We start from the raw sequence: 12,887 nt of genomic DNA on the forward strand, positions 1-12,887 counted from the left end.
TGAAATACAAAGTTGAGCAACAAGAGACTGAGACTCTTGATTTGTATGCCTCCCAGCCCTAATGCCACCCTTTCAGAGAGTCAAGGGACATTTGATTCAGACCAGCCTCATGTACTTCCTGGTGAAGCTGACCTGTGAGTTTTAGGTTGGAATAGAAGCCAGTGAAGAAGGTGTGGCTCAAAGGCAACCCCCAATATACAGGTGTCTCCCCTGAGCTTCCTCCCTTGCCTCCATGTCCTCATGTTTCCCCAGATCAGGGCCCCTGCAGGATCCCAGGGTTGGGGACAGGGAAACTGGAGTGATGTCCTCCCCTCTCAAGTGTTTCTGAGGATGAACTGGGGGTGACCCAGAGCTTGGTGGGGCTGGATGCATGGAGGTGGATCAAGCGAGAGCTACCAAATGCCCTGCTTCGAGGTCTTGGCATTGAAGCCGCTGGGGTTTTAACTCCGAGCCCTGAGTTTTATCTCCCATTTGCTTTAGATTAGTGGTTGCCAACCCTGACAAACAGAATCACCTGGGGAGATTTTAAGCTGGAGCGAGTTCAGGCTGGCTCTTCACTGCCAGAGATTTCCACTGAATTGGCCTCGTTGTTGCTCAAGCTCTCCAGGTGATTCTAATGTGTAGCTAGCTTGAGAAGCACTGCTTTGAAGGATCTCAAAGGCTGATTTAATCCTCCAATTTTTTGAGTCCTATATGTTCCTATCTATAAAATTACATCCTCTCTTTCTTTTTCATCTATTTAAAGAAATATATATATATATATATATATATATATATATATATATCTGAAAAGCCACCTCTTTGTGATCTATCTGATCTCCCTTCCTTTTGGAAGCTAATTTACAGCTCTTTTTTTCCCCCTTCTAGAAGGCCCCTGCACTTTCTTCTTTGTGGTTGAGCTATAATATTTGTAGCTGATGTTGGCCCTGAAGGCATAACAGAATCACTTCGTGGCTTTTGGTCTTGGCTTTCTGGTTTAGATTCTGAGATAGTGTTGCTTGATTGTTTTCATAGAGGCAATGACATCATGTGTTTTTGTTTCTATTTTTGAAGGTGAAGGTATTTGCGCCTAATGTCGAGCAGATGCTCATCGTTAATCACTTGAAAGGGAGCCCAACAGAAAGAAGAGAAATGTGCTGGAGGAAAGTGCCAGGAGAGCCCGGAGGGACGTCCAAGACTTGGCAGACCTGAACTCGAGCGAGCTTGATGCTCTCATACTACCTGGTGAGTTAGCTGAGAACTGTGAGGCCAACTGTTCATTTTCATTAAGGCTCACTGACTTTAAAACCTTCTTCCCCAAGGAGTGGTGCAGGCTCAGCTGCCATTTTGAAATCTTCTGTGCGCGGCTCCAGGTCTGTGGCTGTACAAACTGTGCTGTACATGAGAATTACTTGGAGCTTTTAAAAACTCCAGATGCATAGGTCATACCTGAGACCAGCGACATGAGACTCTCCGGGGGTGGAAACCAATCTTAGTGTTTATGCTCCCCAACTGATTTCCTAGTGCCCTATCTAGGGTGACCACTGGGTCTCAAAGTTGGCTGCACATTGGAATCACCTGGTAGGCTTCAAAACCATCAATGCCTGTGTCCCATGATTTCGTTGGTCTAGGGTATGGCCTGGATTTCGGAATTTTAAAAAGATTCCCAGATGATTCTCGTGTGCAGACAAGTTTGGGAACTACTGCTCTCTGCCAGTACTTCTTCAACTTCAATGGACGCATGACTCACCTGGAGATCTTGTTACAATGCAGATTCTGATTCGGCTTCTAGGCAACAGGTGGGGTGTTGCAGGCAGACCACCCTTTGAGGCCTTCAGACTTTGAAAATTACAGTAGAGGTTTTGCCTGTTTCTGGACCTTTTCAGGGCAGAAATCAGTTTTAGATTGGTAACGCTCCCTTTTCAAATAAAAGATTTAAAATTAGACTTTTATTTGATTTGTGATCAAGAAAACCATATATCAATCTTTTATTGAAATAAATAAATTGAAATAAAAGATTGATTTACTAGGCTGGGCATGGTGGCTCACACCTGTAATCCCAGCAATTTGGGAGGCCGAGGTGGGCAGATCACTTGAGGTCAGGAGTTTGAGATCAGCCTGGCCAACATGGTGTAACCCCATCTCTACTAAAGATACAAACAATTACCTGGGTGTGGTGGCATGTGCCTGTAATCCCAGCTACTCAGGAGGCTGAGGCAGGAGAATTGCTTGAACCCGGGAGGCAGAGGTTGCAATGAGCCAAGATTGCACAACTGCACTCCAGCCTGGGCGACAGATTGAGACTGCCTCAAAAAAAAAAAAAAAAAAAAAAAAAAGATTTATTTACTTAAATAAAAGATTCATTTATGAGTACAATTTTCTCAGATATTTTTCTTTGACTTCTTTTTAATTCCCTTCATAAGGAATAGTATGTCCTATGTTTATATTTTTCAAACTAAAAGAAGTTAGTTTTATTGTCAGATTACATCAGTTCATTCACAATGTTTCTAAAGCTTTTGGAGACACTTTGGAGATGTCCCACAGTGAGAATTGGGAATCATTGTGTTGGATCAGGAGTGTGTGTTGCTTGTTGCTATCTATACATCTACCAAATAGGTTGCTTACTGCTATTTTACATATATAGTGTTCCAGACATTTATTGCTTACATTTCATGGCTTAATCAATAATTTATTATCTTTCTTACTTCTGTGGATTGAGTAACGTAGAGGTCAAAGGAAAGCTTCCTCTTTGCCCTCTGAAGATTCTCAGAAAAGTCAGCCCACATAAGGCAGATTAATTGGAGAAAAGGCATACAAATTTAATTAAGGTGTACACCAGGTGAATCACAGAGTGATTACCCATCCCCTAAGGGGGTTCAAAAGCTTATACATCATCCTGGCAAAACAGGTTATAGGGAGGGGTGGAAGAATTCCACTGAGGGGATTTCTAGGGACAACGAATGAATGGATCAGGGAACAGAGATTGACTTGCATGTTATCTTGTGAAAGAGTCTGATCAGGTATGGTGACATTCTTGGACTTAGAGAGAGGGGGAGGAAACCTTTTGGTGGGTCTGGATCTTAGGCAGAAAAAGGAGCCCCAGTACTAGCTGGGGTAGCTGGGCTTTGCTTGGGATGTCTAATAATGTTGCATTGAGGTAGAGGCTGGGGCTGCTGCTGTCTAAAGGCTTGGCTTGGCTGGATGTCCACGACAGTGTCTTCACTCTCATGTCTGGTGCCTGGGCTAGGATGGCTGAAGAGCTGAAGGCTGGCCATGCAGCCACGTGACCATTCCCTGTGGCAATCCTGGGCTTCTGCATAACTCGTAGGCCTCAGGGTGGTTAGGCTTTTTCCATGCAAATTTGGCATTCCCCAGAACAAGGATTCTAAGTGTGAAAAGATAAACTTAGGCACTTTCAAATTTTAACCAGTTTATTTGAATAGACAGCTCATGAATTGGGCAGCTCTAGATGTTCTTGGAAGCAAGGCAAAAAAAAGAAAAACCCCACAAAAAACCATTTGAGTGGTTAAAGTGAAAAGTCACTAGTTCGAGGTTCATTGGCAATTTCTGATGGGTAAAGTCTCTAGTTAGAGGTTGGTTGGTGGTTTCTGATTGGTTAAGCTTAAGTGTTGTTTTCCTGGGATGACCGTGATCGTTCATTCTGAGTTGGGTTTCAGGTTGCTTTTGTAGGAACCCAAAGTGCTGAGCCCTCTCAACCTAATGTCCTCCCAATTAAGAATTTTAGCACAGGAGACTTGGGCTTTCCTCTTACAATCTAGCCAAGAAGTCTCTCTGCATCACTTCTGCAGCTTTCAATGAATCAAAAGTGAGATTCGATTCAAGGAGAGGGGACTCCAAAAGGGTATCAATACCAGGAGGCATGGATATTGGATAACTGTCTTTGGAGACATGCTACACATTATGAATAAAATGTAAGTTTAAATCTATCTACAAATCCCCAAAGAGAGAAAGGGCGAGGGAGATTCATTTTATTTGAGTTGTGGGTGTTTTGAGAATTCACTCGTTTCTTCCACTGCTAATACGGTTATCCCGAGAGACGTTTGTAAAGGTTATTGCTCCTGAAGTCTGGTGCTAATATTAGTGTTTTCACATCTAAGGCAGTATTACTAGCAAATTAATGTCAAAATTACTGCTACTTAAAAAATCTTATTTTAGCACATAAGGATAGGTTTTTGTTTTTAAAATGTATGGAGTTATCTCAAAAGATTTTTAAAAGATATAGTTCTACTTTGTACCAAACTTGAAATATTTAGCAAAAATTAGCATCATGATAGGTGTCCCAGCTTGTATCTTCAGAATTTCATACTGTTGATGCAAAGTGGTTATTTATTATTATTAGGTTAATATAAGCCCTTTGTGTCTATTGAGTCCACTTGCTATAAGGCTACATTGAAGCTATGTAATGTCTTTAATGATTTGAGTGTGTTTCAGAATTTGTCATCAATTTTTTACAAAAAGATCTCCGAGGTATCTTGACGATTATAGGTTGTGATACTGAGACAGAGTCTTTTTTTTTTTTTTTTTTTTTTTTTTGAGACCGACTCTTGCTGTGTCACCCAGGCTGGAGTGCAGTGGTGCAATCTCGGCTCACTGCAACCTCTGCCTCCTGGTTTCAAGCAATTCTCCTGCCTCAGCCTCCCGAGTAGGGCGCATGCCACCACACCCAGCTAATTTTTGTATTTTTAGTAGAGACAGGGTTTCACCATATTGGCCAGGCTGGTCTCGAACTTCTGTCCTCGTGATCTGCCCACCTCGGCCTCCCAAAGTGCTGGGATTACAGGCATGAGCTACCACGCCCAGCCGCGGTACTGAGTTTTTAAAAAAAGTTAATGCAAAAGAAAAAAACAAAGTTAATGAATTAATTCAAAGTCACTATCAACTCTAGAAGACATTAAAGAAATACTGTTTTTACATCCTAACCATGTGTGTTATGTGTTGCTCGTCTATACCCTCATTCTTTGCCCAAGATTTGTTCATCCATTCTTCTTGTCAGCTGCCTTAAATAATCCTGGGTCGTCGTCTTTGCTGGTGGCTTTGGAGTAGCTCAGAGCTGCCCTGGATGGGAAAGACTGCTTTGTCGGCAGTTCTGTGAAGGGCACTTCAAGCCTTCCCCTGTGGGAGGAAGCCCATCACTACTGCTGCTGCATTTCCCCTGGGTTGGCAGCCGAAACCTTCCTGCTGGTGAAGTCACAGCAGGTCAGGATAATAATGTGGACAGAGGGAAAGAAAAGGATAGAAAGCTGCCTGCTGAGTCAGCAGGTCCTACTGCGCTTTCCTATTTTCCTTCCTACAGATGAATATAGACGTGACCACTTTTGTAATAGCTTGACAAATTATCTTTTTTTTGAAACAGAGTCTTGCTCTGTCACCTAGACTGGCAGTGCAGTGCACTGCAGTGGCGTGATCGTGACTCACTGCAACCTCGACCTCCTGGGATCAAGCAACTCTCCCACCTTGGCCTCTCGAGTAGCTAGGACCACAGGTGTGCACCACCACAGCTGGCTAATTTTGTATTTTTTGTAGAGATGGGGTTTTGTCATGTTGCCCAGGCTGGTCTTGAACTCCTGGGCTCAAGTGATCCCCCAGCCTCTGCCTCCCAGGGTGCTAGACAAATTATCATTCATTATGGGGCTGCAGCATTTGGTGATTGGCATTTGAGTGGAGGTGGAGGTGATAAGGGGTTGTGGTTTAAGGTGATAAGACTAGATGGCTTGAATCATATGGAAGATATATTCTTTCAAACTATTAATACATTGGCTTACTCTGAAAGAAAAAAAATTCAATGTAGCAATTCTGTTATCATATCATTCAGCTTAAGAATCAAGTGGCACTTGCTTTAATTATTTCCTATTGATCCTAGTACATTTAGCCTTCATTTATCTTACTAACTGGGTATTTAAGTGAAGCCTCATGTTGGGACAGATTTCTTATGTGCATAATATCTGTGAACTTTTTTTCTGAACTTTGCAGTGTTTGAGAGGCCAGTGTGAGCCAGTAATTTTAACCTTTTTCACAGTCATTCCGCCAGGTGCCTAAGGAACATTTTTTTCCCCACTCAGTTATAACTTCTCTTCACGATATGTTTTCTGGTGATGACAGAGCCACTGCTGTACAGGGCCCTAGCTGTAAACATGGATGTGAGTAAATCCTATGGGGATGTTACCGACAAAATGGCACTGACGTGTGCATTCATGGCATGGCCCTTCTGCGTGGTTTTTTGTTAGGCATAGAGTTTCACTATGTTGCCCAGGCTGGAGTACAGTGGCTATTCACTGATGTAATCATTGTGCACTACAGTCTTGAACTTTTGGGCTTAAGCCAGCCTCCTGCCTCAGCCTCGCGAATAGCTGGGACTATAGCCACGCACCACTGCACCTGGCTCTTTGCATGATATTTCTGGTGGAATAGTAAAAATGGTAGGACATGTTTTACAGCAGGCTTGAGATATAGTGCTTGACCTATAATCTTTAGAAGAAATTGTTCAGGCAAAAATAGTTTAGCTCCTGCCAGATGAATTACATACTCTTTCACTTGATGGTAGGTACTTTAATTGTGATCTTGACTCACAACTAAGTAACAATTATACTGACATACATGGTTTCTTAAAAAGTGCATTTTTTATTTTTTAGAGTCAGAAGCAACACTATCATGCCATGCTTCTGAAAGATGGGCATTGGGCTGTTTTAAAGTTTTTATTGAACCTCCAGGTTGGCTCCTTCATAGGTGCTAGCTGTAACTGGGATTGGTTGGCTTGTTTGTAATAACCACACAAAAAGGATAACTTTTTAAGTGAGATGGTAATATCTGAATGTTAAATTCTGCATTTACAACTGTGCTGAAAGACTAAACTAATTTTAGTTATTTCTTGGAAGGTGTTTATTTTGTTCTTTTTATTTTTTTGAGATGGCGTTTCACTCTTGTTGCCCAGGCTGGAGTGCAATGGTGTGATCTCGGCTCACCGCAACCTCCACCTCCCGGTTTCAAGTGATTCTCCTGCCTCAGTCTCCCGAGTAGCTGGGATTATGGGCATGCGCCACCAAGCCCAGCTAATTTTGGATTTTTAGTAGAGACAGGATTTCTCCATGTTGGTCAGGCTGGTCTCAAACTCCCGACCTCAGGTGAGCCACCCGCCTCTGCCTCCGAAAGTGCTGGGATTACAGGTGTGAGCCACCGTGCCTGGCCTATTCTGTTCTTTATGATTCCAATAAAACTATGACCCCCCCCCCACCTCCTTTTTTTGAGACAGGGTCTTGCTGTGTTGCCCAGGCTGGAATGCAGTGGTGAGATCTCAGCTCACTGCAACCTCTGCCTACCAGTCTCTAATGATCCTCCCACCTCAGCCTCCCAAGTAAGCTGGGGTTACAGGTGCACACCACCATGCTTGGCTAATTTTTTACTTTTGTGTAGAAACAGCTTCTCCCTATATTGCCTAAGCTGTTTTTGAACACCTGGGCTCAAGCAGTCCTCCTGCCACGGCCTCCCAAAATGCTGGGATTACAGGCATGAGCCATCATTCCCAGCTGAGCCATGAAACTTTTAAAAAGCTACCATGTATCATAAATTCTTTTGATGTGCCATACAGCTGCAAACTACTGGGCACCCAGGGTTTAAGCAAGAGCCTGAGTAGTTGCCTATGACATACTCACCTGCTTTGAATGTCTTGAATTATTACTTTCTGTGAACTATTACGGTGCTATTTTTTTTTTATGGCCAGAGAACAGAGGATGAGTAATTTTACTAATGAATAATTTTTTTAAATAAGCGAAGTATTGCAGGTAGATCTTGTGTTGGAAGAAGAGATTGCACACACATGTACATACTTGCACAACTCTGCTGGAATGAAAAGTAGCACATTTTGTCATGACATTGCCCCTTTGCCCCCTACCTTGGTTCCCTATAGCTTTGCTCTGTGCAGGGAAGTCTTGCTAGAATCAACAAGGAAGCTACCTTTGTACGGTACCACTGGTCTTTTGCAGTCATAGGTTATGTCATGGCCCAGAAAGAACTGGAAGCTTTTAATTCCATTAAAGGAAGGCTCACATTCTTTGGACTCTTCTGGTCCCTGAACCTAATTCAGCATCAGAAGCTTACATTCCTACCAGGGGAGGAACAAAGCAAGCAGAGGCTGCCCAGAACAGGCACACAGCACTTTCCTCATCTTATTTAATCATCTTGCTTATTGTCTCTCTACCCATAATAGATCATAAGCTCATGAGAACAGGAGGTTTTGCCTATTTTCTTCATTGCTCTATTACCTGCACTAAGAATATCCCCTGGCAGATAGTAAGCCCTCAATACACATGCGTTAAATTGAATGAAAGCTCACTATTTACCCAGTATCCCCCAAAGAGTTTCCTTTACACAAGCTATCACAGTACTTACGGTGGTCCCTGGGGCCTGTCACACGGGAGTTATGTGACTGTGATGTTTTTTAGATAAAACCTTCCAAGTGGAGTTGTTATAAAATATAATTTATAAACATTCCTTTAAAACTCACATGTTCTCATTATAAGCAGCTGGCTTAAAATAATCACAGATCTTCATTAGAGAAATGCAAATCAAAACCACAACGAGATACCATCTCACACCAGTCAGAATGGCTGTTACTAAAATGTCAATAAATAACAGATGCCAGGGAGGTTGTGGAGAAAAAGGAACGCTTATACACTGTTGCTGTGAATTAGTTCAAGCATTGTGGAAGACAGTGTGGCGATTCCTGAAAGACCTAAAGACACAAATACCATTTGACTCAGCAATCTCATTACTGGGTATATACCCAAAGGAATATAAATCATTCTATTATAAAGACATATGCACATATATGTTCATTGCAATACTACTCACAGTGCAAAGACATGGAATCAACCTAAATACCCATCAATGATAGACTAGATAAAGAAAATGTGGTACATATACAGTATGGAATACTGTGCAGCCATAAAAAGAATGAGAGCTCTTTCGCCTGCTGCCATGTAAAACATCCCTTTGGTCTTCATCTTCTGCCATGATTGTGAGGCCTCCCCAGCCACGTGAAACTATGCAACAGAGATCGCAGGCTCCCAACAAAAACCATAACAGTGTGTGAATCCTGCGCCACCAGCTGAGGTGTCCAGGTTCTGTTATCAGAACTGACTAGGAGGCTGGCATGACCCATGGAGAGCAAGGAAGAGTAGTGTGGTGCGGTGGCCCACCTGAGAGCCACATGGGTCAGGGGAGCCCCTACACCCCAGCCAAGGGAGGTGATGAGTGAGCGTGCTACCTAGCCTGGGAAATCGTGCTTTTTCCATGGAACTGTGCAACCCACGGATCGGAAGATCCCACTCGTGAGCCCACTCCACTGGGACCTAGGGTCTCAGCCACGGAGCCATGGAGATTCTCGACAGCCACTCAGCTAGAATCTGCTTGAGCCTGCCAAGTTCCCAGCTGAGGAGTGGCAAGCACCACAGCTGTGGCTGCCTGCTGTCTAAGCCATTTGAGCTCCTTGGGAGAGGGGCAGCAGCCAACACTGGGACTGCTAGCTGCCTAACACACTAAGCTCCCAGGGTGGGGGAAGGGTGGCAGCCATCACTATAGCTCCAGGCCACGCTTTTCTCCTGGCTGAAGCCAGGGAGGCTGGACGGGTTGGTCCCAAGAGGTATTCCCCACAGCCCAATACACTGGCTGTGGCAGACTGCAGCCATAGTGCCTCTTCAGGCCTGACCCTGACCCATCCCTCCTCACTGGGTGGGGCCTCCCTGCAGGAACTCCAACAACTCCAGCCAGGGGCTCAGGGACTGAACCCTGATCTCCCTGGGTCTGAGCCCCTAGGGGAAGGGGTGGCCATAGTCTACACGGACTAGCTGACTTAGTCTTTCCTCCTGCTAGTTCTGAGGAATCCAGACAGCCCAGACGAGTGCATTTCCCCCCAGCGGAGAACACCCGCTCCACCAAGGGACAGTCAAAGTGCTATATTAAACGGGTCCTGCTCTCTGTGCCACCCAACTGGGTGAGAACTGAGACCCTCCAACAGAGGTTGCCCGATACCCTATACAGGAGCATTCCTACTGGCATCAGGTCAGTGCTCTTTGAGGTTAGAGATCCCAGAGGAAGGGGCAGGCACCCATGTTTGCTGTTCTCCAGCCTCCTCGAGTGACAGCTTCAGGAGTGGGAGTGAACTAGATGAATAGGGCCTGAAGTGAACCCCCAGCAAACTGCAGCAGCCCTACAGAAGAGGGACCTGACCATTGAAAGAAAAACAAACAGAAAGCAATAACAACAGCATGAACAAAAAAGTCTCCACAAGAACCTCATTCAAGGGTCATCAGCCTCAAAGAGTGAAACTCATGAAGATGAGAAAGAATCAACGAAAAAACACTGAAAACCTGAAAGGTCAGAATGCCTCTTCTCCTCCAAATGATCGCAACACCTCTCCAGCAGGGGCACAGAACTGAACAGAGGATGAGATGGATGAAGTGACAGAAGCAGGCTTCAGAAGATGGGTAATAAACTCTGCTGAGCTAAAGGGGCACGTTCTAACCCAATGCAAAGAAGCTAAGAACCTTGATAAAAGGTTACAGGAGCTGTTAACTAGAATAATCAGTTAAGAGAGGAACATAAATGACCTGATGGAGCTGAAAAACACAGCATGAGAACTTTGTAACACATACACAAGTATCAATAGCTGAATTGACCAAGCAGAAGAAAGGATATCAGAGTTGGAAGATCATCTTGCTGAATAAGGCACACAGACAAGATTAGAGAAAAAAGAATGAAAAGGAACAAACAAAACCTCCGAGAACTATGGGACTATGTAAAAAGACTGAACCTATGATTGATTGGAGTACCTGAAGGAGATGGGGAGAATGGAACCAACTTGGAAAACACACTTCAGGATATTATCCAGCAGAACTTCCCCAACCTAGCAAGACAGGCCAACATGCAAATTCAGGAAATACAGAAAACACCACTAAGATACTCCACGAGTAGATAAACCCAAAGACATATAATCATCAGATTCTCCAAGGTCAAAATGAAGGAAAAAATGTTAAGGGCAGCCAGAGAGAAAGGACAGGTCACCTACCAAGGGAAGCCCATCAGACCAACAGCGGATCTCTGTGCAGAAATCCCACAGTTTTAAGCCTACTGGGGATATCAGCTTTAGTTAATACTGTGATAAAAGACACAGCTTACAGGGCTCAAGTGCAACAGAGCAGTGGCAATGCCTAATGTGGAGGTGAAGTCCAACTTTTATGCAACATTTTCCTACCCTACAAAGCTGCACAAACAGGAAAGGAAGGGGTTTCAGGTTTAAAAGTCACGCAGAAAAGAAATAACATAGCAGACCTGAGGCTGCTGCTTTAGGAAACACTAGCTTACCAGGCTGGCCCTTGGCTGGTGTCTAGGAACATAGCACTTTAACCCACTCTCTAGCTGATAAGAATGATTCATTGTATCTAGACTGCACAAGCAACTTGGTTTATGCTGAATACCTGCTTTTCTTCTTTGAGTTTGGAATTCTGATTATTTCTAGGCAGAGGGTGCCTACATAACCAACCACATAAAATCTTTGAATGCTGAGTCTCTTTCTAGGGCAGAAACATTGCACACACATTACTGAATTTTTCACTGCTGACAAAAGGAGCCTGCTTCATGAGTCTCCTCAGGGGAGGGAGAGAGCATTAAAAGCCTGTGCTTGGATTTTTCCAGACTCTGCCTGTGTCTTTTTCTGTTGCTCATCTTGTCCTGTATCCTCGCACTGTGGTAGACCGTAGCCATGGGGCTACTAAATGCTGGGTCCTTCCCATGAATCACCAAATGTGTGCATGGCCTCAGGCATCCCTGAAACATATGCAATAGCCAGCACTAGGGCTCTTTAAAGATGGCAAAAATGTTTCTGGTGACTGAGGCAGTTTGACTTGGGGCCATGGATGTGCGCTAAGGATGCAGAAGTACAGGGAGGGAGCTGAAATGGAAACTTTCTCTGTGAGCCTGAAGCCTTTGTCCCAGGCTCAGGGTGGGTTTCTCCCTGGTGGTCTGGCCTGATCCATGTGGAGGGCTAATTTGCTCGTACCTAAGGCCTATAACAATAAAAACGGAGCAGCATCTTTGGTTGTTCTCCCTAAGGGAATGAGACGGAAAATGCAAGCATTTGCCACAATTCCTAGACTTCAGATCAATTCCTAGACTTTAAATCAAAATTCTAGCCCCATCTCAGGCTTTCTCAGGGCAGGGCAGCTCAGAAACAGTACTTGTTCTCCAGCCTCGTGGAAGGAAGAGACAAGAGGGCTCAGATCTAACTCCAGCATTCCAATGCAAGGTCTACACTCGCCCTTTGTAAGTTGAAGACCAGCCCGGGAAATACAGTGAGGCCCTGTTTCTGCAAAAAATAAATTTAAAAAATTGGCTGGGCATGATGGTGCATACCTGTAGTCCCAGTTACTCAGGAGGCTGAGGTGGGAGGATTGTTTGAGCCTAGGAAGCTGAGGCTGTAGTGAGCCATGATCGTGCCACTGCACTCTAGCCTGGGCAACAGGGCAAAACCCTGTCTGGAAAAAAAAAAAAAAAGAAGCTGGGCACGGTGGCTCATGCTTGTAATCCCAGCACTTTGGGAGGCCAAGGTGGGTGGATCACCTGAGGTCAGGAGTTCGAGACCAGCCTGGCCAACATGGCGAAACCCCGTCTCTACTAAAAAAATACAAAAAATTAGCCAGGCATGGTGGCGCATGCCTGTGATCACAGCTACTCGGGAGGCTGAGGCAGGAGAATCACTTGAACCCAGGAGGCAGACGTTGCAGTGAGATGAGATTGTGCCTTTGCACTCCAGCCTGGGTGACAGAGCGAGACTCCAGCTCAAAAAAAAGAAAAGAACAGGAAAGAAAAAAAGAAAGAAATCATCACCCAGAAAGGAA

Source organism: Symphalangus syndactylus, chromosome 15, assembly GCF_028878055.3.
Source record: "Symphalangus syndactylus isolate Jambi chromosome 15, NHGRI_mSymSyn1-v2.1_pri, whole genome shotgun sequence".
Taxonomy (NCBI): Eukaryota; Metazoa; Chordata; class Mammalia; order Primates; family Hylobatidae; genus Symphalangus; species Symphalangus syndactylus.